The 24,779-nt window shown below is 64.5% G+C and overlaps 1 long non-coding RNA gene across 1 annotated transcript; it reads right to left on the reverse strand.

Annotated features, from left to right (window-relative positions):
* Positions 1 to 10,962: 10,962 nt before the first annotated feature.
* Positions 10,963 to 18,221, reverse strand: LOC147106555 (uncharacterized). The gene is made up of 3 exons (XR_015081062.1): positions 18,127 to 18,221; positions 17,519 to 17,647; positions 10,963 to 11,187 (listed from the first exon to the last, which is right to left on the reverse strand). It is a non-coding gene; the product is annotated as an uncharacterized LOC147106555 (long non-coding RNA).
* Positions 18,222 to 24,779: the final 6,558 nt, after the last annotated feature.

The raw sequence follows: 24,779 nt of genomic DNA on the forward strand, positions 1-24,779 counted from the left end.
CCCCCCTCCAGCCCCCCTCGCCCTCTCCCCCCCCTCCAGCCCCCCTCGCCCTCTCCCCCCCCCCCCTCCAGCCCCCCTCGCCCTCTTCCCCCCCTCCAGCCCCCCCTCGCCCTCATCCCCCCCCCTCCAGCCCCCCTCGCCCTCTCCCCCCCCCCTCCAGCCCCCCTCGCCCTCTCCCCCCCCCTCCAACCCCCCTCGCCCTCTCCCCCCCCTCCAACCCCCCTCGCCCTCTCCCCCCCCCTCCAGCCCCCCTCGCTCTCTCCCCGCCCCCTCCAGCCCCCCTCGCCCTCTCCCCCCCCCCCTCGCTCTCCCCCCCCCTCCAGCCCCCCTCGCTCTCTCCCGCCCCCTCCAGCCCCCCTCGCCCTCTCCCCCCCCCTCGCTCTCTCCCCCCCTCCAGCCCCCCTCGCCCTCTCCCCCCCGCCTCCAGCCCCCCTCGCCCTCTCCCCCCCCCCTCCAGCCCCCCTCGCTCTTCCCCCCCCCTCCAGCCCCCCTCGCTCTCTCCCCCCCCTCCAGCCCCCCTCGCCCTCTCCCCCCCGCCTCCAGCCCCCCCTCGCCCTCTCCCCCCCCCTCCAGCCCCCGCTCGCTCTTCCCCCCCCCCTCCAGCCCCCCTCGCTCTTCCCCCCCCCCCCTCCAGCCCCCCTCGCCTCTCCCCCCCCCCTCCAGCCCCCCTCGCCCTCTCCCCCCCCTCCAGGCACCCTCGCCCTCTCCCCCCCCCTCCAGCCCCACTCGCCCTCTCCCCCCCCCTCCAGCCCCCCTCGCCCTCTCCCCCCCCCCTCCAGCCCCCCTCGCCCTCTCCCCCCCCCCTCCAGCCCCCCTCGCCCTCTCCCCCCCCCTCCAGCCCCCCTCGCCCTCTCCCCCCCCCTCCAGCCCCCCTCGCCCTCTCCCCCCCCCCTCCAGCCCCCCTCGCCCTCTCCCCCCCCTCCAGCCCCCCTCGCCTCTCCCTCCCCCCTCCAGCCCCCCTCGCCCTCTCCCCCCCCCCTCCAGCCCCCCTCGCCCTCTCCCCCCCCCCTCCAGCCCCCCTCGCTCTCCCCCCCCCCCTCCAGCCCCCCTCGCTCTCCCCCCCCCCTCCAGCCCCCCTCGCCTCTCCCCCCCCCTCCAGCCCCCCTCGCCCTCTCCCCCCCCCTCCAGCCCCCCTCGCCCTCTCCCCCCCCTCCAGCCCCCCTCGCCCTCTCCCCCCCCTCCAGCCCCCCTCGCCCTCTCCCCCCCCCTCCAGCCCCCCTCGCCTCACCCCCCCCCCTCCAGCCCCCCTCGCTCTCCCCCCCCCCCCTCCAGCCCCCCTCGCCCTCTCCCCCCCCCTCCAGCCCCCCTCGCCCTCTCCCCCCCCCTCCAGCCCCCTCGCCTTCTCCCCCCCCCCTCCAGCCCCCCTCGCTCTTCCCCCCCCCCCTCCAGCCCCCCTCGCTCTTCCCCCCCCCCCCCCTCCAGCCCCCCTCGCCCTCTCCCCCCCCCTCCAGCACCCTCGCCCTCTCCCCACCCCCCCTCCAGCCCCCCTCGCCCTCTCCCCCCCCCTCCAGCCCCCCTCGCCCTCTCCCCCCCCCCCCCCTCCAGCCCCCCTCGCCCTCTCCCCCCACTCCAGGCACCCTCGCCCTCTCCCCCCCCCCTCCAGCCCCCCTCGCCCTCTCCCCCCCCCCTCCAGCCCCCCTCGCCCTCTCCCCCCCCCCTCCAGCCCCCCTCGCCCTCTCCACCCCCCCTCCAGCCCCCCTCGCTCTCCCTCCCCCCTCCAGCCCCCCTCGCCCTCTCCCCCCCCTCCAGCCCCCCTCGCTCTCCCCCCCCCCCTCCAGCCCCCCTCGCTCTCCCCCCCCCCCTCCAGCCCCCCTCGCCCTCTCCCCCCCCTCCAGCCCCCCTCGCCCTCTCCCCCCCCTCCAGCCCCCCTCGCCCTCTCCCCCCCCCTCCAGCCCCCCTCGCCCTCTCCCCCCCCCCTCCAGCCCCCCTCGCCCTCCTCCCCCCCCCTCCAGCCCCCCTCGCCCTCTCCCCCCCCTCCAGCCCCCCTCGCCCTCTCCCCCCCCCCTCCAGCCCCCCTCGCCCTCTCCCCCCCCCTCCAGCCCCCCTCGCCCTCTCCCCCCCCCCCAGCCCCCCTCGCCCTCTCCCCCCCCCCAGCCCCCCTCGCCCTCTCCCCCCCCTCCAGCCCCCCTCGCCTTCTCCCCCCCCCCTCCAGCCCCCCTCGCTCTCCCCCCCCCCTCCAGCCCCCCTCGCCCTCTCCCCCCCCCTCCAGCCCCCCTCGCCCTCTCCCCCCCCTCCAGCCCCCTCGCCTTCTCCCCCCCCCTCCAGCCCCCCTCGCTCTCCCCCCCCCTCCAGCCCCCCTCGCCCTCTCCCCCCCCCTCCAGCCCCCCTCGCCCTCTCCCCCCCCTCCAGCCCCCCTCGCTCTCCCCCCCCTCCAGCCCCCCTCGCCCTCTCCCCCCCCCTCCAGCCCCCCTCGCCCTCTCCCCCCCCCTCCAGCCCCCCTCGCTCTCTCCCCCCCCCCTCCAGCCCCCCTCGCTCTCTCCCCCCCCTCCAGCCCCCCCTCGCTCTCTCCCCCCCCTCCAGCCCCCCTCGCTCTCTCCCCCCCTCCAGCCCCCCTCGCTCTCCCCCCCCCCAGCCCCCCTCGCTCTCTCCCCCCCTCCAGCCCCCCTCGCTCTCCCCCCCCCAGCCCCCCTCGCCTTCTCCCCCCCCCTCCAGCCCCCCCTCGCCTTCTCCCCCCCCCTCCAGCCCCCCTCGCCTTCTCCCCCCCTCCAGCCCCCCTCGCCTTCTCCCCCCCCCTCCAGCCCCCCTCGCTCTCCCCCCCCCCCCTCGCTCTCCCCCCCCTCCAGCCCCCCTCGCTCTCTCCCCCCCCTCCAGCCCCCCTCGCTCTCTCCCCCCCCCCTCCAGCCCCCCTCGCTCTCCCCCCCCTCGCTCTCCCCCCCCTCCAGCCCCCCTCGCTCTCTCCCCCCCCCTCCAGCCCCCCTCGCTCTCTCCCCCCCCTTCCAGCCCCCCTCGCTCTCTCCCCCCCTCCAGCCCCCCTCGCTCTCTACCCCCCTCGCTCTCTCCCCCCCACTCGCTCTCTCCCCCCCCCCAGCCCACCTCGCTCTCACCCCCCCCTCCAGCCCCCTCGCTCTCTCCCCCCCCTCCAGCCCCCCTCGCTCTCTCCCCCCACCTCCAGCCCCCCTCGCTCTCTCCCCCCCCCCCTCCAGCCCCCCTCGCTCTCCCCCCGCCTCCAGCCCACCTCGCTCTCTCCCCCCCCTCCAGCCCCCCTCGCTCTCTCCCCCCCTCCAGCCCCCCTCGCTCTCTCCCCCCCCCTCCAGCCCCCCTCGCTCTCCCCCCCCCCTCCAGCCCCCCTCGCTCTCTACCCCCCCTCCAGCCCCCCCTCGCTCTCTACCCCCCTCCAGCCCCCCTCGCTCTCTCCCCCCCCTCCAGCCCCCCTCGCTCTCCCCCCCCACCTCCAGCCCCCCTCGCTCTCTCCCCCCCCTCCAGCCCCCCTCGCTTTCTTCCCCCCCCCTCCAGCCCCCCTCGCTCTCTCCCCCCCCAGCCCCCCTCGCTCTCTCCCCCCCCCACCTCGCTCTCCCCCCCACTCCAGCCCCCCTCGCTCTCTCCCCCCCCTCCAGCACCCCCTCGCTCTCTCCCCCCCCCTCCAGCCCCCCTCGCTCTCTCCCCCCCTCCAGCCCCCCTCGCTCTCTCCCCCCCCCCTCCAGCCCCCCTCGCTCTCTCCCCCCCCTCCAGCCCCCCTCGCTCTCTCCCCCCCTCCATCCTCCCTCGCTCTCTCCCCCCCCTCCAGCCCCCCTCGGCTCTCTCCCCCCCCCCGTCAAGCCCCCCTCGCTCTCTCCCCCCCTCCTCCAGCCCCCCTCGCTCTCCCCCCCCCGTCAAGCCCCCCTCGCTCTCTCCCCCCCTCCTCCAGCCCCCCTCGCTCTCCCCCCCCTCCAGCCCCCCTCGCTCTCTTCCCCCCCCCTCCAGCCCCCCTCGCCCCTCCAGCCCCCCTCGCTCTCTCCCCCCCCTCCAGCCCCCCTCGCTCTCTTCCTCCCCCCTCCAGCCCCCCTCGCTCTCTTCCTCCCCCCTCCAGCCCCCCTCGCTCTCTCCCCCCCCTCCAGCCCCCCTCGCTCTCCCCCCCCTCCAGCCCCCCTCGCTCTCCACCCCCCCTCGCTCTCTCCCCCCCCTCCAGCCCCCCCTCGCTCTCTCCCCCCCCCTCCAGCCCCCCTCGCTCTCTCCTCCCCTCCAGCCCCCCTCGCTCTCTCCCCCCCTCCAGCCCCCCTCGCTCTCTCCCCCCCTCCAGCCCCCCTCGCTCTCTCCACCCCTCCAGCCCCCCCTCGCTCTCTCCCCCCCTCCAGCCCCCTCGCTCTCTACCCCCCCCAGCCCCCTCGCTCTCTCCCCCCCCTCCAGCCCCCTCGCTCTCTACCCCCCCCAGCCCCCTCGCTCTCTACCCCCCCCCTCCAGCCCCCTCGCTCTCTACCCCCCCCTCCAGCCCCCCTCGCTCTCCCCCCCTCCCCCCCCTCGCTCTCCCCCCCTCCCCCCCCCTCCAGCCCCCCCCCCTCCAGCCCCCCCCCCCCCCTCCAGCCCCCCCTCGCTCTCCCCCCCCTCCAGCCCCCCCTCGCTCTCCCCCCCTCCAGCCCCCCCTCGCTCTCTCCCCCCACTCCAGCCCCCCCTCGCTCTCTCCCCCCCCTCCAGCCCCCCCCTCGCTCTCTCCCCCCCCCCCTCCAGCCCCCCTCGCTCTCCCCCCCCCTCCAGCCCCCCTCGCTCTCTCCCCCCCCTCCAGCCCCCCCTCGCTCTCTCCCCCCCCCTCCAGCCCCCCCTCGCTCTCTCCCCCCCCCCTCCAGCCCCCCTCGCTCTCTCCCCCACCTCCAGCCCCCCCTCGCTCTCTCCCCCCCCTCCAGCCCCCCCTCGCTCTCTCCCCCCCCTCCAGCCCCCCCTCGCTCTCTTCCCCCCCCCTCCAGCCCCCCTCGCTCTCTCCCCCCACTCCAGCCCCCCTCGCTCTCCCCCCCCCCCTCGCTCTCTTCCCCCTCCCTCCAGCCCCCCCCGCGCTCTCCCCCCCCCTCGCTCTCTCCCCCCCCTCCAGCCCCCCCTCGCTCTCCCCCCCTCCAAACCCCCTCGCTCTCTCCCCCCCTCCAGCCCCCCCTCGCTCTCTCCCCCCCTCCAGCCCCCCCTCGCTCTCCCCCCTCCAGCCCCCCTCGCTCTCTCCCCCCCCCCTCGCTCTCTCCCCCCCTCCAGCCTCCCCCCCTCCAGCACCCCCTCGCTCTCCCCCCCCCCTCCAACCCCCCTCGCTCTCTCCCCCCCTCCAGCCCCCCTCGCTCTCTCCCCCCAGCCCCCCTCGCCCTCTCCCCCCCCTCCAGCCCCCCTCGCCCTCTCCCCTCCCCTCCAGCCCCCCTCGCTCTCTCCCCCCCTCGCTCTCTCCCCCCCCCCTCCAGCACCCCCTCGCTATCTCCCCCCGCCTCCAGCCCCCCCCTCGCTCTCCCCCCCCCTCCAACCCCCCCTCGCTCTCTCCCCCCCCTCCAGCCTCCCCTCGCACTCTCCCCCCCTCCAGCCCCCCCTCGCTCTCTCCCCCCCTCCAGCCCCCCCTCGCTCTCTCCCCCCCTCCAGCCCCCCCTCGCTCTCTCCCCCCCCTCCAGCCTCCCCTCGCGCTCTCCCCCCCTCCAGCCCCCCCTCGCTCTCTCCCCCCCTCCAGCCCCCCCCCCCTCCAGCCCCCCCTCGCTCTCTCCCACCCCCCCCAAGCCCCCCTCGCCCTCTCCCCCCCCTCCAGCCCCCCTCGCCCTCTCCCCTCCCCTCCAGCCCCCCTCGCTCTCTCCCCCCCTCGCTCTCTCCCCCCCCCTCCAGCACCCCCTCGCTATCTCCCCCGCCTCCAGCCCCCCCCTCGCTCTCCCCCCCCCTCCAACCCCCCCTCGCTCTCTCCCCCCCCTCCAGCCTCCCCTCGCACTCTCCCCCCCTCCAGCCCCCCCTCGCTCTCTCCCCCCCTCCAGCCCCCCCTCGCTCTCTCCCCCCCCTCCAGCCCCCCCCTCGCTCTCTCCCCCCCCTCCAGCCTCCCCTCGCGCTCTCCCCCCCTCCAGCCCCCCCTCGCTCTCTCCCCCCCTCCAGCCCCCCCCCTCCAGCCCCCCCTCGCTCTCTCCCACCCCCCCCAAGCCCCCCTCGCGCTCTCCCCCCAGCCCCCCTCGCCCTCTCCCCCCCCCTCCAGCCCCCCTCGCCCTCTCCCCTCCCCTCCAGCCCCCCTCGCTCTCTCCCCCCCTTGCTCTCCCCCCCCCCTCCAGCCCCCCCTCGCTATCTCCCCCCGCCTCCAGCCCCCCCTCGCTCTCCCCCCCTCCAACCCCCCCTCGCTCTCTCCCCCCCCCTCCAGCCTCCCCTCGCGCTCTCCCCCCTCCAGCCCCCCCTCGCTCTCTCCCCCCCTCCAGCCCCCCCTCGCTCTCTCCCCCCCCTCCAGCCCCCCCTCGCTCTCTCCCCCCCCTCCAGCCCCCCCCGCTCTCTCCCCCCCTCCAGCCCCCCCCCCTCCAGCCCCCCCTCGCTCTCTCCCACCCCCCCCAACCCCCCTCGCTCTCTCCCCCCCTCCAGCCCCCCTCGCTCTCTCCCCCCAGCCCCCCTCGCCCTCTCCCCCCCTCCAGCCCCCCTCGCCCTCTCCCCTCCCCTCCAGCCCCCCTCGCCCTCTCCCCCCCCCTCCAGCCCCCCTCGCCCTCTCCCCCCCCCCTCCAGCCCCCCTCGCCCTCTCCCCCCCTCCAGCCCCCCTCGCCCTCTCCCCCCCCTCCAGCCCCCCTCGCCCTCTCCCCCCCCTCCAGCCCCCCTCGCCCTCTCACCCCCCCCTCCAACCCCCCTCGCCCTCTCCCCCCCCCTCCAACCCCCCTCGCCCTCTCCCCCCCCCTCCAGCCCCCCTCGCTCTCCCGCCCCCTCCAGCCCCCCTCGCCCTCTCCCCCCCCTTGCTCTCTACACCCCTCCAGCCCCCCTCGCCCTCTCCCCCCCCCCTCCAGCCCCCCTCGCTCTCTCCCCCCCCTCCAGTCCCCCTCGCCCTCTCCCCCCCCGCCTCCAGCCCCCCTCGCCCTCTCCCCCCCCCCTCCAGCCCCCCTCGCTCTTCCCCCCCCCTCCAGCCCCCCTCGCTCTCTCCCCCCCCCTCCAGCCCCCCTCGCCCTCACCCCCCCGCCTCCAGCCCCCCTCGCCCTCTCCCCCCCCCTCCAGCCCCCCTCGCTCTTCCCCCCCCCCTCCAGCCCCCCTCGCTCTTCCCCCCCCCCCCTCCAGCCCCCCTCGCTCTTCCCCCCCCCCCTCCAGCCCCCCTCGCCCTCTCCCCCCCCCTCCAGGCACCCTCGCCCTCTCCCCCCCCCCCCCTCCAGCCCCCCTCGCCCTCTCCCCCCCCCCCCCTCCAGCCCCCCTCGCCCTCTCCCCCCCCCCTCCAGCCCCCCTCGCCCTCTCCCCCCCCCTCCAGCCCCCCTCGCTCTCCCTCCCCCCTCCAGCCCCCCTCGCCCTCTCCCCCCCCCCTCCAGCTCCCCTCGCTCTCCCCCCCCCTCCAGCCCCCCTCGCTCTCCCCCCCCCTCCAGCCCCCCTCGCTCTCCCCCCCCCTCCAGCCCCCCTCGCTCTCCCCCCCCCCTCCAGCCCCCCTCGCCCTCTCCCCCCCCCCTCCAGCCCCCCTCGCCCTCTCCCCCCCCTCCAGCCCCCCTCGCCCTCTTCCCCCCCCCCTCCAGCCCCCCTCGCCCTCTCCCCCCCCCTCCAGCCCCCCTCGCCCTCTCCCCCCCCTCCAGCCCCCTCGCCTTCTCCCCCCCCCCTCCAGCCCCCCTCGCTCTTCCCCCCCCCCTCCAGCCCCCCTCGCTCTTCCCCCCCCCCCCTCCAGCCCCCCTCGCCCTCTCCCCCCCCTCCAGGCACCCTCGCCCTCTCCCCCCCCCCCCTCCAGCCCCCCTCGCCCTCTCCCCCCCCCCTCCAGCCCCCCTCGCCCTCTCCCCCCCCGCCCTCCAGCCCCCCTCGCCCTCTCCCCCCCCCTCCAGCCCCTCGCCCTCTCCCCCCCCCCCTCCAGCCCCCCTCGCTCTCCCTCCCCCCTCCAGCCCCCCTCGCCCTCTCCCCCCCCTCCAGCCCCCCTCGCTCTCCCTCCCCCCTCGCCCTCTCCCCCCCCCCCTCCAGCCCCCCTCGCTCTCCCCCCCCCCCTCCAGCCCCCCTCGCTCTCCCCCCCCCTCCAGCCCCCCTCGCCCTCTCCCCCCCCTCCAGTCCCCCTCGCCCTCTCCCCCCCCTCCAGCCCCCCTCGCCCTCTCCCCCCCCTCCAGCCCCCCTCGCCCTCTCCCCCCCCTCCAGCCCCCCTCTCCCCCCCCTCCAGCCCCCCTCGCCCTCTCCCCCCCCCTCCAGCCCCCCTCGCCCTCTCCCCCCCCCTCCAGCCCCCCTCGCCCTCTCCCCCCCCCTCCAGCCCCCCTCGCCCTCTCCCCCCCCCCCAGCCCCCCTCGCCCTCTCCCCCCCCCCAGCCCCCCTCGCCCTCTCCCCCCCTCCAGCCCCCCTCGCCTTCTCCCTCCCCCCTCCAGCCCCCCTCGCTCTCCCCCCCCCTCCAGCCCCCCTCGCCCTCTCCCCCCCCCTCCAGCCCCCCTCGCCCTCTCCCCCCCTCCAGCCCCCTCGCCTTCTCCCCCCCCCCTCCAGCCCCCCTCGCTCTCCCCCCCCCTCCAGCCCCCCTCGCCCTCTCCCCCCCCCTCCAGCCCCCCTCGCCCTCTCCCCCCCCTCCAGCCCCCCTCGCCTTCTCCCCCCCCCTCCAGCCCCCCTCGCTCTCCCCCCCCCTCCAGCCCCCCTCGCCCTCTCCCCCCCCTCCAGCCCCCCTCGCCCTCTCCCCCCCCCTCCAGCCCCCCTCGCCCTCTCCCCCCCCTCCAGCCCCCCTCGCTCTCCCCCCCCCCTCCAGCCCCCCTCGCCCTCTCCCCCCCCCCTCCAGCCCCCCTCGCCCTCTCCCCCCCCTCCAGCCCCCCTCGCCTTCTCCCCCCCCCTCCAGCCCCCCTCGCTCTCCCCCCCCTCCAGCCCCCCTCGCCCTCTCCCCCCCTCCAGCCCCCCTCGCCCTCTCCCCCCCCCCTCCAGCCCCCCTCGCCCTCTCCCCCCCCTCCAGCCCCCCTCGCCCTCACCCCCCCCTCCAGCCCCCCTCGCCCTCACCCCCCCCCTCCAGCCCCCCTCGCCCTCTCCCCCCCCCTCCAGCCCCCCTCGGTCTCTCCCCCCCCCCCAGCCCCCCTCGCTCTCTCCCCCCCTCCAGCCCCCCTCGCTCTCTCCCCCCCCTCCAGCCCCCCTCGCTCTCTCCCCCCCTCCAGCCCCCCTCGCTCTCCCCCCCCAGCCCCCCTCGCCTTCTCCCCCCCCTCCAGCCCCCCTCGCCTTCTCCCCCCCCCTCCAGCCCCCCTCGCCTTCTTCCCCCCCCTCCAGCCCCCCTCGCCTTCTCCCCCCCCCTCCAGCCCCCCTCGCTCTCCCCCCCCTCGCTCTCCCCCCCCCAGCCCCCCTCGCTCTCTCCCCCCCTCCAGCCCCCCTCGCTCTCTCCCCCTCCAGCCCCCCTCGCTCTCTCCCCCCCTCCAGCCCCCCTCGCTCTCTCCCCCCCTCCAGCCCCCCTCGCTCTCTCCCCCCCCTTCCAGCCCCCCTCGCTCTCTCCCCCCCTTCCAGCCCCACTCGCTCTCTCCCCCCCCCTCGCTCTCCCCCCCCCCTCCAGCCCCCCTCGCTCTCTCCCCCCCCCTCCAGCCCCCCTCGCTCTCTCCCCCCCCCCTCCAGCCCCCCTCGCTCTCTCCCCCCCCTTCCAGCCCCCCTCGCTCTCTCCCCCCCCTTCCAGCCCCCCTCGCTCTCTCCCCCCCCCTCGCTCTCCCCCCCCCTCCAGCCCCCCTCGCTCTCTCCCCCCCCCTCCAGCCCCCCTCGCTCTCTCCCCCCCCCTCCAGCCCCCCTCGCTCTCTCCCCCCCCCTCCAGCCCCCCTCGCTCTCTCCCCCCCCTCCAGCCCCCCTCGCTCTCTCCCCCCCTCCAGCCCCCCTCGCTCTCTCCCCCCCCTCCAGCCCCCCTCGCTCTCCCCCCCCTCCAGCCCCCCCTCGCTCTCTCCCCCCCCTCCAGCCCCCCCTCGCTCTCTCCCCCCCCTCCAGCCCCCCTCGCTCTCTCCCCCCCTCCAGCCCCCCTCGCTCTCTCCCCCCCTCCAGCCCCCCTCGCTCTCTCCCCCCCCTCCAGCCCCCCTCGCTCTCTCCCCCCCCTCCAGCCCCCCTCGCTCTCCCCCCCCCCCCCCTCCAGCCCCCCTCGCTCTCCCCCCCTCCAGCCCCCCCTCGCTCTCCCCCCCCCCTCCAGCCCCCCTCGCTCTCCCCCCCTCCAGCCCCCCCTCGCTCTCTCCCCCCCCTCCAGCCCCCCCTCGCTCTCTCCCCCCCCTCCAGCCCCCCTCGCTCTCTCCCCCCCCTCCAGCCCCCCCTCGCTCTCTCCCCCCCCCCTCCAGCCCCCCCTCGCTCTCTCCCCCCCCTCCAGCCCCCCCTCGCTCTCTCCCCCCCTCCAGCCCCCCCTCGCTCTCTCCCCCCCCCCTCCAGCCCCCCCTCGCTCTCTCCCCCCCTCCAGCCCCCCCTCGCTCTCTCCCCCCCCCCAGCCCCCCCTCGCTCTCTCCCCCCCCCTCCAGCCCCCCCTCGCTCTCTCCCCCCCCCTCCAGCCCCCCCTCGCTCTCTCCCCCCCTCCAGCCCCCCCTCGCTCTCCCCCCCCTCCAGCCCCCCTCGCTCTCCCCCCCCCTCCAGCCCCCCTCGCTCTCTCCCCCCCCTCCAGCCCCCCTCGCTCTCTCCCCCCCCTTCCAGCCCCCCTCGCTCTCTCCCCCCCCTTCCAGCCCCCCTCGCTCTCTCCCCCCCCTTCCAGCCCCCCTCGCTCTCCCCCCCCCTTCCAGCCCCCCTCGCTCTCCCCCCCCCCTTCCAGCCCCCCTCGCTCTCTCCCCCCCCCTCCAGCCCCCCTCGCTCTCTCTCCTTCCCCCCCCCCCCCCCGCCCCCACTTGCTCGCTCTCCCCCGCCCCCCCACGCCCCGCTCGTTCCCGCCCCCCAGCCCCGCTGGCCCAGTAGTTCTGAAATTGGAAAATTGGAGGCGAGGTGGTTGTGATTTTCTTCAGGGAAGAGGATAGCTGACCAAACAATGGTGCGGCATCAGTGTCCGCAGATAACCTGGAAAACTCGAGTCCTTGTTAATTCAATGAATGTTAAATGTGGTCTTGATTCACCCAATGTTCAGGTAAATGCTGGAGAAACAAAACACCATACTCACAAAGAAGAGGAGGTTGAAGAGGAAAAGGAAGTACTTGATGGCTTTAATGCAGCCTTTCTCCATTTCTCTCAGTCTGTGGGCTGTGTAAACAGAAAATAAAAGACTTACTTCAGAATGATACCAATCTCTACACTTCCAAATGTTTCAAATGAGATTTAAATGATACCCAGTTACACCAGTAGTGGGAATGCGGAAACCCAGAGTTTCTTATTTTTGGCAGCGAGTGGAAAAGGCAACTGGACTTGGCACAGGGCTGGATCCTTAACCTCACCATTGGGCAACCCTTTACCTTCTGCGAAGAGTAGGGCCGGCCTCAGCCCTCAGCACCGCGGCCGTGGTGAAGGAGTTTGCTAAATATGGCCCCCATACGCTGATTAACCAGACTCGCACTGTTAGGGAAGATTCGTAGCTAAATTTTGGCCACACTGAAACAGATTAGATCCCCAACCGCGACTAGCTCCCGGGAATGAAGAACTGTGATCAGACAACACGTCCTCTGCAGTCGTTTGTTGGTGTTTGTGATGACCACGGAGGTTCGATTAGAATTGCTGGTATCAAGCCAACACTCATCCCCTCAAACATTATAAAACAAATCCCTCCACACTGACTCTTTCACTGATGGGGCAACCAAGGCGAAGCTGTTCTGCACAGCATGATCCCAGCCACTTATCAACAGGATTAACTACTCCAAGTCTGCAAACCAGAATCTAGTTCACAAAAACTGTCTCCAACCCCAATACCACACACCCATCTACCCCACAACAGGAGCATCACAGACAGACAGACACACCCGTCTACCCCACAACAGGAGCATCACAGACAGACAGACACACCCGTCTACCCCACAACAGGAGCATCACAGACAGAGACAGACACACCCGTCTACCCCACAACAGGAGCATCACAGACAGAGACAGACACACCCGTCTACCCCACAACAGGAGCATCACAGACAGAGACACCCGTCTACCCCACAACAGGAGCATCACAGACAGACAGACACACCCGTCTACCCAACTCCAGGAGTATCACAGACAGAGACAGACACACCCATCTACCCCACAACAGGAGCATCACAGACAGAGACAGACACACCCGTCTACCCCACAACAGGAGCATCACAGACACAGACACACCCGTCTACCCAAATCCGGGAGAATCAGACAGAGACAGACACACCTGTCTACCCACTCCAGGAGTATCAGACAGAGACAGACACACCCGTCTACCCCACTCCAGGAGTATCAGACAGAGACAGACACACCCGTCTACCCCACTCCAGGAGTATCAGACAGAGACAGACACACCCGTCTACCCCACTCCAGGAGTATCAGACAGAGACAGACACACCCGTCTACCCGACTCCAGGAGTATCAGACAGGGACAGACACACCCGTCTACCCCAACACAGGAGCATCAGACAGAGACAGACACACCTGTCTACCCCACTCCAGGAGTATCAGACAGGGACAGACACACCCGTCTACCCCACTGCAGGAGTATCACAGACAAGAATAACAACCTGTATGTATATAGCGCCTTTAATGTAGTAAAAATATCCCAAGGTGCTTCACAGGAGCGTTAGCAAACAAAATTTGCCACCGAGCCATATAAGGAGATATTAGGACAGGAGACAAAAAAACTTGGTCAAAGTGGTAGGCTTTAAAGGAGCATCTTAAAGGAGGAGAGAGAGGTAGAGAGACGGTGAGGTAGAGAGACAGAGAGGTTTAGGGAGGGAATTCAGAGCTTGGGGCCTCAGCAGCTGAAAGCATGGCCACCAATGGTGGAGTGATTAAAATCAGTGATGCGCTAGACGCCAGAATTAGAGGAGCGCGGAGGTCTCGGAGGGTTGTGGGCTGCAGTAGGTTACAGAGATAGGGAGGGACGAGGCCGTGGAGGAATTTGAAAACAAGGATGAGAATTTTTAAATCGGTGTGTTGCCGGACCGGGAGCCAATGTAGGTCAGCGAGCACAGGGGGTGATGGGTGAACGGGACTTGGTGCGAGTTAGGACACGGGGCAGTCAGCACAGTGAGTGATGGGTGAACGGGACTTGGTGCGAGTTAGGACACGGGGCAGTGAGCACAGGGAGTGATGGGTGAACGGGACTTGGTGCGAGTTAGGACACGGGCAGTGAGCACAGGGAGTGATGGGCGAACGGGACTTGGTGCGAATTAGGACACGGGGCAGTGAGCACAGGGGGTGATGGGTGAACGGGACTTGGTGCGAGTTAGGACACGGGCAGTGAGCACAGGGAGTGATGGGCGAACGGGACTTGGTGCGAGTTAGGACACGGGCAGTGAGCACAGGGGGTGATGGGTGAACGGGACTGGGTGCGAGTTAGGACACGGGGCAGTGAGCACAGGGGGTGATGGGTGAACGGGACTTGGTGCGAGTTAGGACACGGGGCAGTGAGCACAGGAGTGATGGGCGAACGGGACTTGGTGCGAGTTAGGACACGGGCAGCCGAGTTTTGGATGGGCTCCAGTTTACAGAGGGTGGAAAATGGGAGGCTGGCCAGGAGAGGACTGGAATAGTCAAGTCGAGAGGTAACAAAGGCATGGATGAGGGTTTCAGCAGCAGATGAACTGAGGCAGGGTGGAGATGGGCGATGTTATGGAGATGGAAGTAGACAGTCTTTGTAATGGAGCAGCTATTTGGGCAGAAGCTCATCTCAAGTTCAAATAGGACATCAAGGTTGTGAACAGACTGGTTCAGCTTCAGACAGTGACCAGGGGGAGGGATGGTGTCGGTGGCTAGGGAACGGAGTTTGAAGCAGGGACCGAAGACAATGGCTTTGATCTTCCCAATATGTATTTAGTTGGAAGAAATTTCTTCTCATCCAGGACTGGAAAGCAGGCAAGCACTCTGACAATTTAGAGACCGTGGAGGGGTTGAAAGATGGTGAGGTAGAACTGGGTGTCGTCAGCGTACATGTGAAAACTGACGCTGTGTTTTTGGATGATGTCGCTGAGGGGCATCATGTTGATGAGAAGCAGGAGGGGGCCAAGGTTAGATCCTTGGGGAACACCAGAGGCAACAGTGCGGGAGCGGGAAAAGAAGTCACTGCAGGTGATTCTCTGGCTATGATTAGAGAGAGATAAGAATGGAACCAGGCGAGTGCAGTCCCACCCAGCTGGACGGTGGAGAGGCGTTGGAGGAGGATTGAGTCGGGATAAATGGGTCATTTTCAGGATGGCAATCTGTAACTAGGGGGGTGCCACAGGGATCAGTGCTGGGGCCTCAACTATTTTCAATCTATATTAATGACTTGGATGAAGGAAGTGATTGTATTGTAGCCAAATTTGCAGAAGATACAAAGATAGGTGGGAAAGTAAGTTGTGAGGAGGACATAAAGGCCCCGATTTTCAGCTTGTGTGGGGAATGGTCAGATTTCCCCGAATGTGGGGTTTCTGACACATAAAAAAAGTGTCAGCCAGCTCCACGCAATTTTCCCTCAAGTGGCCAATTAATTCCCAGCATGTGGGAAGCCTTGCTAATTGTCCAATTCGAGTCAGAAATCCCCACACTATGATGTCATCATTCATGGTGCTTTCAAGGTCCACAGCAAGCTTCTCCACCTCTGCAGGCTTCTCAACTACTCTTGCACAATGGCAGAGGAGCCTGCACCAGCTGCTGCCAGCGGCAGAGGCTGAGCTGCCTTCAAATTCGACGAGGCTTCACTGCAGGCATTATTGGATGGGGTAAGGGCCCACAGGGAGGTCCTCTTCCCTAGGTCAGGGAGGAAGAGGCCTCCCACTGAGACCAAGGCTGCATGGATGCAGGTGTCAGCAGATGCCAACTCGCTGGGAGTCACCAGAAGAACCTTGGCATTACATCTCTATCTCCTTCCTTTACTCCCCCACAGTACCATCCAGAGCCCCCGTCCTCACTGTGGAGGAGGAAGAGGCTGTGCAGCCAGACTCCTCAGAGGAAGCTCCAACCTCTGAGGGCGCAGCATCAGCAGAAGTAAGCGCATCCAGCACCAGCGCAGACACTCACACCTCGGGGGGACCTTCGGGACATAGAGTAGTGTTGTCACCTGGTGTTTCACAGCTCACAAGTGAGCCTCAGCAGATTCTGGAGACAGGGACAGCAGTGGAGAGTCCTCATCGGAGGGCGCAGGACTCTGCCAGCTCAGCTCAGCTGCGCTGCATGACGACCCTCTGCCTCTGGGTCCATCCGCAAGAGAAGAGGTGGTGGATCGCCATGCACAGATGCAGGAGTCTCTGGCAGGTTTTGTCTCCAGGGTCGATGCGAGTGCTGAGCAAATGGAGGAGTCCATAGCGACCATGAGCAGAGCCTTTGTGGAGTCATTGGCGCATGAACGCATCACCATGGAAAGGTTGGCAACCTCCATGGAGGAGATAACTCGCCAGGGTACGGAAAACATGGTGAGTGCTCATAAGAGAATGACATCTCTTGAGGAGCGTTGGCCATCTGTTGAGCAGAGAAACCAGATCTTCATGGAAGTCCTTCTGAGTAGGACTGCCAGTGCAGAAACGGGTCCCCATGGCCCCCTAAACCGCAGCAAGGTGCTCTCAAGCCACTTCCAAGCGCTGGCCCCTTCTGGCCTGTGCAGCTTCAGGTGAGTGAGCAGCAGCCTGGTGCTCCTGGTGCTCATCCTGCTGTTCCTGGTTCTGCTGCTGCCGCCTCTGCTGTTGGAGATCCTCTAATGCTAGGAAGGGAACGTCCCAAAGGCCTCCCATGCTTCTGGCAGATGCCTCCGTTGAGGGGGCGCTGAGTTAGGGTGGTGAGAGGGGCTTCCCAGGAGCTCACACTGGAGAAGTGTGTGAGGCTCCAACTTTCTGCAGCTGCTCCTAAGGCTTCAAAAAGTTCCCCCAAGCCTTGATCAACAAGGTCCTGCAGCCTGTAAATGCTGCCTATTTAAATCTCTTCAGCCCTCAGCGACCTGCTGCTGCAAGCAAGCAAGCCAGCTGTTTTCACGCCAGCTCTCAGCAGCGGGGTTCCCCGCAGGCGGGTTTCAGGTGGGGAAAGCCCCAAAGTCGCAACGGCATGGGAAAATCCACTTCAACAAGCAGATAATTGCTTGTTAGTGCTCCGACAACCAGTCCCGCCAGCGGCGGCCGGGACTGAAGCGGGGTGCGCGGAAACGGCAGTCCGAAAGTCGGACGGGGCGGGGAATCAGGTGGGGGGGGTCCCGACCCGCTTTTTCGCTGATTTTCGGCCCCCGGCCGCATGAAAAGCTGCCCGACGGCGGGCAGAAAATCGGGGCCAGTGAGTCTGCAAAGGGATATAGAGAGGTTAACTGAGTGGGCAGGAATTTGGCAGCTGGAGTATAATGTGGGAAAATGTGAGGTTATCCACATGCGCTAAAACCCGGCACTTGCAATCTGCCAAGAATTCTCTTGACAGATCCTTCACATGCCCGGGAGAAGGGCCTCCGCGGGCAGAGAGTTCCGCTTTCTGCACAACCTCCGCCCGCTGAAAACCTTAAAAAAATTTACACCTGCTTTTACCAGCATAAGAGTTTAAAAAAAAATGTTTTCACTCATTTATAATTGTAAAATACTTTTAAAAAAGTAAGTTTATTTTTAGCCCCGTAAAAAACTTAATTTTTCTCAAAAAATTTAATTTGTTTAAAATATTTAATTTAATGTAATTTTAACTAATTTTAAATACGTGATTTAAAAAAAATGTATTTAATGTTTACCTGTTTTTTAAGTGATCCCCATTCATACTTTTGACAGATCTGTGCAGAGACCTGTCCAAAGTGTGAAGGGGGATTCCCTTCTTTGATTGGTTCCCCATGGCCCACGTGATCCATGCGAAAAGAGGAAATAGAAGTGATGGGCTTGGGCCTAGAGCGGCAGCCAAAACTCACACTGAATGAACACAGGGAAACTAAAGTTACATAGGCCTGGTTACATAGCAAGATTAGGACAGGTACATCCTGGTAATAAATGGAAATAGATTGGAGACAAGAGGGAGTTCAGAGTTAGAGTCAGAGGTCCCATCGTGGGATAAAGTTGACGTGGATAGGGTGGAGTCAGTTGGAGCATCAGTGAACTGGTGTCCAGGTTCGGAGACAGGTGTGGAGGGCGAGTGCATCCAGAAACTATTTGAAAGGTAGTGTGTCGGAGGATAAGCTGCTGGGGGCATTTCCGTGGGAAAAGAAGAACCAGGAGGTGTGGAAAATCAATTGCAGAAAAATGGTGGTGAAGTTTGAGAGCACTGTAAGATCCAGAAGTGGCGGAGAAATGGACTTTGGCCCAGAATGGTGAATTTCTGGCCAGGAGCCACAAAGTAACAAAATAAAGTTGAAAAACCAGTCAGACCAGGCATTAGCTCAGCAGGTAACAGCAGCAGTGGGGGGGATGGGCTGTAAGCTTGATAAAGTTTTCTGTTGTTATTTCGGATTTCCAACATCTGCAGTATTTTGCTATCGTACCTTAAATCTTAGCAGATCAGAGTCACAGCAGCAGAGTTTTACAGTGTCGTCCAGTGGGGTAAGAGTAGTCTTGATGGCAGAGAAATCCAGAAATTGGGAAGCCAATTTTGAGCACAGCTCCAGAGCTCACTGAAGAAAATAAAAAAAACATTCATGGTCAGTGGATAGGTAGTGAGCCCAGGTAACTGTAAACTTGCAGCTTGAACTTAGTGAGTGCATTTTAGCCCCAACTATTGCAGCCAGGGGAACCTAGACAATGGGGGAGGGGAAATTGGGGAGAGAAAGGTCAAAGGATGGCAATGGATGGCCAAGGACAAAGCTGCAGAACAAAGGAGCTCCCTCAAGAGCTGCCAGCCCAGGAGCCACCTTGACAGGGATAGATACACCTGTCTACCCCACTCCAGGAGTATCAAAGACAGGGACAGAAAAACTAGCTTGCTGCACTCTTTCCCAGGCTGAAAGGTGTGGTAGATTGGTGCTGAACTTGCTCGCTCTGCACATACGTAGGGCCCTACCGTCTTCCAGCCTTCTCTCTTACAAACAGTAGTCCTTGATCAATTCAAGTTCCAAACACCTTTTAACATACACAACACAAAGCCAGAACCCACCATACGTCTTCTAACTCTTTAACTCCCAACCTCTCTCTCGAGCCTTCTGTTTCCCCAAACCTCCCCTTTTATGCTCACCTGGCAGGGGAAAGGCTCCTCCCACTCCAGGTGCAATTATCTTTAAAGGGGAAGTTCTTAAAGGGGCCAGAGCCCTCATCAGGTACCAGCCCTCGATCACACTGCGACAGTATACATACACGTCACACAGCATCCATCACGCTGCAGACATCACACTTTATTACAGATGCAATCTTAAAATGCTGGGAGCTTCAAGCTGCAATTCTAACCAGCAGCCAATCTTCAAAGTTCCCTGCCCAAACAACAATTAAACAATGGATCATTTCAGCCTGTATTTACTTAACAGTCCATTTTAGTTTAACAATACATTGAACATTGTCTGATATAAAATCCCCATTCATAAAAAAACAAGGGAGTAGATGTTCATGTTCACCACCTGGGTGGATATTGCAGAGGAGCAGACCACCTGCCTGATTTATTTTCTGTAGACATCAATGAAATGAGAATTAGACGGTTTCTCTGACGGGAGGTTTCTCTGACGAGCATTTCTCTGACGGGAGGTTTCTCTGACGAGCGTTTCTCTGACGGGAGGTTTCTCTGGCGGGAGGTTTCTCTGACGAGCATTTCTCTGACGAGCATTTCTCTGACGAGCATTTCTCTGACGGGAGGTTTCTCTGGCGGGAGGTTTCTCTGACGGGCGTTTCTCTGACGAGCATTTCTCTGACGAGCGTTTCTCTGACGGGAGGTTTCTCTGGCGGGAGGTTTCTCTGGCGGGAGGTTTCTCTGACGGGCGTTTCTCTGGCGGGAGGTTTCTCTGACGGGAGGTTTCTCTGACGGGCGTTTCTCTGACGGGCGTTTCTCTGGCGGGAGGTTTCTCTGACGGGAGGTTTCTCTGACGAGCATTTCTCTGACGGGAGGTTTCTCTGACGGGAGGTTTCTCTGACGGGAGGTTTCTCTGACGGGCGTTTCTCTGACGGGCGTTTCTCTGGCGGGAGGTTTCTCTGACGGGAGGTTTCTCTGACGGGAGGTTTCTCTGACGGGAGGTTTCTCTGACGGGCGTTTCTCTGACGGGCGTTTCTCTGACGGGAGGTTTCTCTGACGGGCGTTTCTCTGACGGGCGTTTCTCTGGCGGGAGGTTTCTCTGACGGGCGTTTCTCTGACGGGCGTTTCTCTGACGGGCGTTTCTCTGACGAGCGTTTCTCTGACGAGCGTTTCTCTGACGGGAGGTTTCTCTGACGGGCGTTTCTCTGACGAGCGTTTCTCTGACGGGAGGTTTCTCAGACGGGAGGTTTCTCTGAGGAGCGTTTCTCTGACGAGCGTTTCTCTGACGGGAGTTTCTCTGACGGGCGTTTCTCTGAGGAGCGTTTCTCTGACGAGCATTTCTCTGGCGGGAGGTTTCTCTGACGGGCGTTTCTCTGACGGGAGGTTTCTCTGACGGGAGGTTTCTCTGACGGGCGTTTCTCTGGCGGGAGGTTTCTCTGACGGGAGGTTTCTCTGACGAGCATTTCTCTGACGGGAGGTTTCTCTGACGGGAGGTTTCTCTGACGGGCGTTTCTCTGACGGGCGTTTCTCTGGCGGGAGGTTTCTCTGACGGGAGGTTTCTCTGACGGGAGGTTTCTCTGACGGGAGGTTTCTCTGACGGGCGTTTCTCTGACGGGCGTTTCTCTGACGGGAGGTTTCTCTGACGGGAGGTTTCTCTGACGGGCGTTTCTCTGACGGGCGTTTCTCTGGCGGGAGGTTTCTCTGACGGGCGTTTCTCTGACGGGCGTTTCTCTGACGGGCGTTTCTCTGACGAGCGTTTCTCTGACGAGCGTTTCTCTGACGGGAGGTTTCTCTGACGGGCGTTTCTCTGACGAGCGTTTCTCTGACGGGAGGTTTCTCAGACGGGAGGTTTCTCTGAGGAGCGTTTCTCTGACGAGCGTTTCTCTGACGGGAGTTTCTCTGACGGGCGTTTCTCTGAGGAGCGTTTCTCTGACGAGCATTTCTCTGACGGGCGTTTCTCTGACGAGCGTTTCTCTGACGGGAGGTTTCGCTGACGGGCGGTTTCTCTGACGAGCGTTTTTCTGACGAGCGTTTCTCTGACGGGAGGTTTCCCTGACGAGCGTTTCTCTGACGAGCGTTTCTCTGACGGGAGGTTTCTCTGACGAGCATTTCTCTGACGGGAGGTTTCTCTGACGGGAGGTTTCTCTGACGGGAGGTTTCTCTGATGGGAGGTTTCTCTGACGAGAGTTTCTCTGACGGGCGTTTCTCTGGCGGGAGGTTTCTCTGACGGGAGGTTTCTCTGATGGGAGGTTTCTCTGACGGGAGGTTTCTCTGACGGGCGTTTCTCTGACGGGCGTTTCTCTGACGGGAGGTTTCTCTGACGGGAGGTTTCTCTGACGGGCGTTTCTCTGACGGGCGTTTCTCTGGCGGGAGGTTTCTCTGACGGGCGTTTCTCTGACGGGCGTTTCTCTGACGGGCGTTTCTCTGACGAGCGTTTCTCTGACGAGCGTTTCTCTGACGGGAGGTTTCTCTGACGGGCGTTTCTCTGACGAGCGTTTCTCTGACGAGCGTTTCTCTGACGGGAGGTTTCTCAGACGGGAGGTTTCTCTGAGGAGCGTTTCTCTGACGAGCGTTTCTCTGACGGGAGTTTCTCTGACGGGCGTTTCTCTGAGGAGCGTTTCTCTGACGAGCATTTCTCTGACGGGCGTTTCTCTGACGAGCGTTTCTCTGACGGGAGGTTTCGCTGACGGGCGGTTTCTCTGACGAGCGTTTTTCTGACGAGCGTTTCTCTGACGGGAGGTTTCCCTGACGAGCGTTTCTCTGACGAGCGTTTCTCTGACGGGAGGTTTCTCTGACGGGCGGTTTCTCTGACGAGCGTTTCTCTGACGGGAGGTTTCTCTGACGAGCGTTTCTCTGACGAGCGTTTCTCTGATGAGCGTTTCTCTGACGGGAGGTTTCTCTGATGAGCGGTTTCTCTGACGAGCGTTTCTCTGACGGGCGGTTTCTCTGACGAGCGGTTTCTCTGATGAGCGTTTCTCTGACGGGCGGTTTCTCTGACGAGCGTTTCTCTGACGGGAGGTTTCTCTGACGGGCTGTTTCTCTGACGAGCGTTTCTCTGACGGAAGGTTTCTCTGACGGGAGGTTTCTCTGACGGGCGTTTCGCTGACAGGAGGTTTCTCTGACGGGAGGTTTCTCTGACAAGCGTTTCTCTGACGGGAGGTTTCTCTGACGGGAGGTTTCTCTGACGGGCGTTTCGCTGACAGGAGGTTTCTCTGACGGGAGGTTTCTCTGACAAGCGTTTCACTGACGAGCGTTTCTCTGATGGGCGTTTCTCTGACGGGAGGTTTCTCTGACGGGAGGTTTCTCTGACGAGCGTTTCTCTGACGAGCGTTTCTCTGACGGGAGGTTTCTCAGACGGGAGGTTTCTCTGACGAGCGTTTCTCTGACGAGCGTTTCTCTGACGGGAGGTTTCTCAGACGGGAGGTTTCTCTGATGGGCGTTTCGCTGACAGGAGGTTTCTCCGACGGGAGGTTTCTCTGACAAGCGTTTCACTGACGAGCGTTTCTCTGATGGGCGTTTCTCTGACGGGCGTTTCTCTGACGGGAGGTTTCTCTGACGGGGCGTTTCTCTGACGAGAGTTTCTGATGAGCGTTTCTATGACGGGAGGCTTCTGTGACGAGTGTTTCTCTGACGAGCGTTTCTCTCACGAGCGTTTCTCTCACGAGCGTTTCTCTGACGAACGTTTCTCTGACGAACGTTTATCTGACGAGCGTTTCTCTGACGGGAGGTTTCTCTGACGAACGTTTCTCTGAAGGGAGGTTTCTCTGACGGGCTGTTTCTCTGACGAGCATTTCTCTGACGGGCGTTTCTCTGACGAGCGTTTCTCTGACGGGCTGTTTCTCTGACGAGCATTTCTCTGACGGGCGTTTCTCTGACGAGCGTTTCTCTGACGGGCTGTTTCTCTGACGAGCATTTCTCTGACGGGCGTTTCTCTGACGAGCGTTTCTCTGACGGGCTGTTTCTCTGACGAGCATTTCTCTGACGGGCGTTTCTCTGATGAGCGTTTCTCTGATGGGAGGTTTCTCTGACGGGAGGTTTCTCTGACGAGCGTTTCTCTGACGGGCTGTTTCTCTGACGAGCATTTCTCTGACGGGCGTTTCTCTGACGAGCGTTTCTCTGACGGGAGGTTTCTCTGACGGGCGTTTCTCTGACGGGCGTTTCTCTGACGGGCGTTTCTCTGACGAGCGTTTCTCTGACGGGCGTTTCTCTGACGGCCGGTTTCTCTGACGGGCGTTTCTCTGACGGGCGTTTCTCTGACGAGCGTTTCTCTGAGGGGAGGTTTCTCTGACGGCCGGTTTCTCTGACGGGCGTTTCTCCGACGGGAGGTTTCTCTGACGGGAGGTTTCTCTGATGGGAGGTTTCTCTGACGAGCATTTCTCTGATGGGAGGTTTCTCTGACGAGCGTTTCTCTGACGGGAGGTTTCTCTGACGAGCGTTTCTCTGACGAGCATTTCTCTGACGGGCGTTTCTCTGACGAGCATTTCTCTGACGGGAGGTTTCTCTGACGAGCGTTTCTCTGACGGGAGGTTTCTCTGACGAGAAGTTTCTCTGACGAGCATTTCTCTGACGGGCGTTTCTCTGACGAGCGTTTCTCTGACGAGCATTTCTCTGATGGGAGGTTTCTCTGACGAGCGTTTCTCTGACGAGCATTTCTCTGATGGGAGGTTTCTCTGACGAGCGTTTCTCTGACGGGAGGTTTCTCTGACGAGCGTTTCTCTGACGGGAGGTTTCTCTGACGAGCGTTTCTCTGATGAGCGTTTCTCTGACGGGAGGTTTCTCTGACGGGAGGTTTCTCTGACGAGCGTTTCTCTGACGAGCGTTTCTCTGACGGGCGTTTCGCTGACAGGAGATTTCTCCGACGGGAGGTTTCTCTGACGACCGTTTCTCTGATGGGCGTTTCTCTGACGGGAGGTTTCTCTGACGGGGCGTTTCTCTGACGAGAGTTTCTGACGAGCGTTTCTATGATGGGAGGCTTCTCTGACGAGCGTTTCTCTGACGGGAGGTTTCTCTGATGAGCATTTCTCTGGTGAGCATTTCTCTGATGAGCGTTTCTCTGATGGGAGGTTTCTCTGATGGGAGGTTTTTCTGACGAGCGTTTCTCTGACGAGCCGTTTCTCTGACGGGCGTTTCTCTGACGGGCGTTTCTCTGACGGGTGGTTTCTCTGACGGGCGTTTCTCTGACGGGTGGTTTCTCTGACGAGCGGTTTCTCTGACGAACGTTTCTCTGACGGGCGGTTTCTCTGACGAGCGCTTCTCTGACGGGAGGTTTCTCTGACGAGCGTTTCTCTGACGGGAGGTTTCTCTGACGAGCATTTCTCTGACGGGCGTTTCTCTGACGAGCGTTTCTCTGATGGGAGGTTTTTCTGACGAGCGCTTCTCTGACGGGAGGTTTCTCTGACGAGCGTTTCTCTGACGGGAGGTTTCTCTGACGAGCATTTCTCTGACGGGCGTTTCTCTGACGAGCATTTCTCTGACGGGAGGTTTCTCTGACGAGCGTTTCTCTGACGAGCGTTTCTCTGACGGGCGTTTCTCTGACGAGCGTTTCTCTGACGGGAGGTTTCTCTGACGGGCGTTTCTCTGACGAGCGTTTCTCTGATGGGCGTTTCTCTGACGGGCGTTTCTCTGACGGGAGGTTTCTCTGACGGGGCGTTTCTCTGACGAGAGTTTCTGATGAGCGTTTCTATGACGGGAGGCTTCTCTGACGAGTGTTTCTCTGACGAGCGTTTCTCTGACGAGCGTTTCTCTCACGAGCGTTTCTCTGACGAACGTTTCTCTGACGAACGTTTATCTGACGAGCGTTTCTCTGACGGGAGGTTTCTCTGACGAACGTTTCTCTGACGAACGTTTCTCTGACGGGAGGTTTCTCTGACGGGCTGTTTCTCTGACGAGCATTTCTCTGACGGGCGTTTCTCTGTCGAGCGTTTCTCTGATGGGCTGTTTCTCTGACGAGCATTTCTCTGACGGGCGTTTCTCTGACGAGCGTTTCTCTGACGGGCTGTTTCTCTGACGAGCATTTCTCTGACGGGCGTTTCTCTGACGAGCGTTTCTCTGACGGGCTGTTTCTCTGACGAGCATTTCTCTGACGGGCGTTTCTCTGATGAGCGTTTCTCTGATGGGAGGTTTCTCTGACGGGAGGTTTCTCTGACGAGCGTTTCTCTGACGGGCTGTTTCTCTGACGAGCATTTCTCTGACGGGAGATTTCTCTGACGAGCGTTTCTCTGACGGGAGGTTTCTCTGATGAGCGTTTCTCTGACGGGAGGTTTCTCTGAAGAGAGGTTTTTCTGACAAGCGTTTCTCAGACGAGCATTTCTCTGACGGGAGGTTTCTCTGACGAGATTTTCTCTGATGGGCAGTTTCTCTGACGGGCGTTTCTCTGACGAGCGTTTCTCTGAGGGGAGGTTTCTCTGACGGGCGTTTCTCTGACGGGCGTTTCTCTGACGAGCGTTTCTCTGACGGGCGTTTCTCTGACGGCCGGTTTCTCTGACGGGCGTTTCTCTGACGGGCGTTTCTCTGACGAGCGTGTCTCTGAGGGGAGGTTTCTCTGACGGCCGGTTTCTCTGACGGGCGTTTCTCCGACGGGAGGTTTCTCTGAC

This window comes from Somniosus microcephalus, chromosome 15 (assembly GCF_052327205.1).
Source record: "Somniosus microcephalus isolate GS21.2 chromosome 15, FLI_Smic_1.0, whole genome shotgun sequence".
Taxonomy (NCBI): Eukaryota; Metazoa; Chordata; class Chondrichthyes; order Squaliformes; family Somniosidae; genus Somniosus; species Somniosus microcephalus.